The sequence below is a fragment of the Octodon degus genome, unplaced genomic scaffold (assembly GCF_000260255.1).
Source record: "Octodon degus isolate 3935 unplaced genomic scaffold, OctDeg1.0 scaffold00101, whole genome shotgun sequence".
Classification (NCBI taxonomy): Eukaryota; Metazoa; Chordata; class Mammalia; order Rodentia; family Octodontidae; genus Octodon; species Octodon degus.
Genome location: NW_004524677.1, coordinates 5,454,539 through 5,457,121, shown reverse-complemented (window position 1 = coordinate 5,457,121; position 2,583 = coordinate 5,454,539). Strand labels below are relative to the sequence as shown.

Here is a 2,583-nt window from a genome sequence, read left to right as displayed (position 1 = left end):
CCATGACAAAGAACAACTAAAGAATTTCATGATGACAAAGCCAAGCCTACACAGACTACTAAATGATGTTCTAGAGAGGGAGCAAATTGATCACAGCCTCCTGAATGAGAATGGAAAGAACCCACCAAATAGGGCAAACAATTAAACACAGGAGAATAAGAGGTACACAATAGTAGTCTTTCAGTTACTTTTTTGTGTTCAGCAGCAAAATATTTCCATCAGCACACCCTACAAATGGACTTCTCTTCCACCCTATGGGTCATGATTCCACCTGAGTCTACAGGGTGGATTTCAAAGAAATAGCTGTACCTCAGTCCCACAAGTGACGCCTGGCCACCTGTAACTGTCACGGTCATTATGCATGTCCACAACACACTAGAACTTTATGGAATATCCTTTCCTCAAACTGTTAGAAGTGCTGGTCATTTATTTGCCATTCCAGTGTTTATCTTATGTTTTACTCTTAGTACTTCTTTGCTGTCATGAAAACTTATTCTTAGTTCAATTGTTTTGAAACATTTAATTTTTAATTAATTAGTATTTTTCTGAATATTGCTTAATCTTAATTTTTGTTTGAAGATGTATACTATATATTTGACTTACAATTTATTTAAAAGACATTGTATGATATCTTCTCCTAGTATTAGGAACTTTAAAAAGTGTATTTCCATTTTCTGTTGACTTTATATTATTCTTTCCTGTCTTTTATACACACACACACACACACACACACATAAAAATACGTGTATAACCCAATATAAGATTGGTACTATTTCATAGAAATCTGCAATGATCTTTAAATAAGGGTTCATCTAATATATTTTTTATATAGTCCTGCATAACTATCATATTGAGAGCTCTTTATTGTTCATCCAGGAGCATACTGCAACTTCTCTTGCCTTTTGAATTACGCTCTTTGTTATTTCCTACATGCTACTTCTGGAGGTATTAAAATATTTCAAGTTTGTATAACTAGAAAATCTTACTTTTAGTTTTCAAAGGTATGTTTGCTAAGTATAAAATTCAAAGAGGACAGATCTTTTTAATCCTTTAATTAGCCTAGTTTTTTACACACTTGATCTTTTTTTCTTTCCAATGTGGAATAAGGTGCTATTTAATTTTGTTCTTCCATAGCTAATATTTTTTATGTATATGCTTTAATGATTCTTTTCTTTATAATAAGTTTTGGAGAATTTCATTTTTGTGTATCTTGGTATGATTTTATTTAAATTTCTTGTGCAAAAGGTTCATTTTTCTTGGAAATATGGTATTATAAGTGAACTAAATTCAGAAATTTTAAGTCTTTAAATATTTATTGCCTACTCTTGTCTACTTTGAGAATTCTAATTATATAAATATAAGTTTCTTGGTTTTGACAGTGAACTATTATGACTGATCTGTCAATTCTTCATTTTTATTTTGGACAATTTTTATTGTTATATTCATTTATATTTGTAAATAATTTATTTTCAATTTGCAATCTATTAAAAAATTAAAATAAAAAAACTAAACTAAAAAAATAAAATAAAATAAAGCAGAAGGGGAAATATAACTATAACAGCTTTACAATACATTCTAAGGCAGCATTATTTTTATAAATATCAATAATAAAACATTTCACTTTCTAATTGTATTATCCTATTTTGAAAGTGTAATTCCTATACATGTAACTGCAATATAGTAATTTGAACATAGAAATAAAAATTCTCAGAACCACTAGAACTATTAAAAATCACAAACCTTGTATGTGTTCAGACTCCATCTTCTAACAAGCTCTAACTTTTCCATTGCAGGATTTTTAATTTCATCTGCTAGAACAACTGGCCCACTTTTTGCTTGTGTCCTCTGGCCACCTGCATGATCACATCAAACGACAAAAACACACAATCCAGACACAGTAGGGACAGAAGACAATGATGCTCATACTAAATTACTTATACATTTAGGAACTAAAGATCCCCACAGAGTGAGTGACTGCAGTATCCTGGAATCATTAATAATAATTTCCTAATCATTCGAAAAATACAGTATTTCTGTCCATGAACTACACATGCCATGTACTTTGGCTATCACATAAAAATTCTTTTTTCATATAAAAATTCTTGTTTATGTTAACTCTATCTCAAGAAAACATTTTACAACTAATCTTAAAGCCTGAGCAATTTTTGTCAGTAAAAATTGCTATACCAATCTCCTGTCGTTGTACTATGTTGATTAGAAAAAAGAATGCTGCTATAGTTTTGGACAGCAAGAAAAAATAATTTAGTCATTAAAAATCAATGTTTTTCCATAAGGAGATGCTAAGTGTTTGAGGAGATATGTTTAAGTAGATTTATGCATTGGACAATTAAGAAAACACCATGGGGTGCCCCATTACTACACACACTTGTTAGATTTTTGTGAACCAGTTAAAGATTAAATTAAAAAATGCTACCACCTGCATAGAGGATGGGCTGAAATAAGATCTATATTATACACTATTCTTCAGGCCTCTTCCAACATAGCAAGACTGTCTCAAAAAAGGGACGCTCTTCCTCAAAAACAGCAATGCAGCATGAAGTGCTGACAAATGTGCTGTTCCAA

General features: G+C 30.8%; 1 protein-coding gene across 1 annotated transcript in view; it reads right to left on the bottom strand.

Annotated features, from left to right (window-relative positions):
* Positions 1–2,583, bottom strand: part of Arfip1 (ADP ribosylation factor interacting protein 1) — a 122,958-nt gene that overhangs the window by 32,282 nt on the left and 88,093 nt on the right. The gene's annotated exons all lie outside the window — the stretch shown is intronic.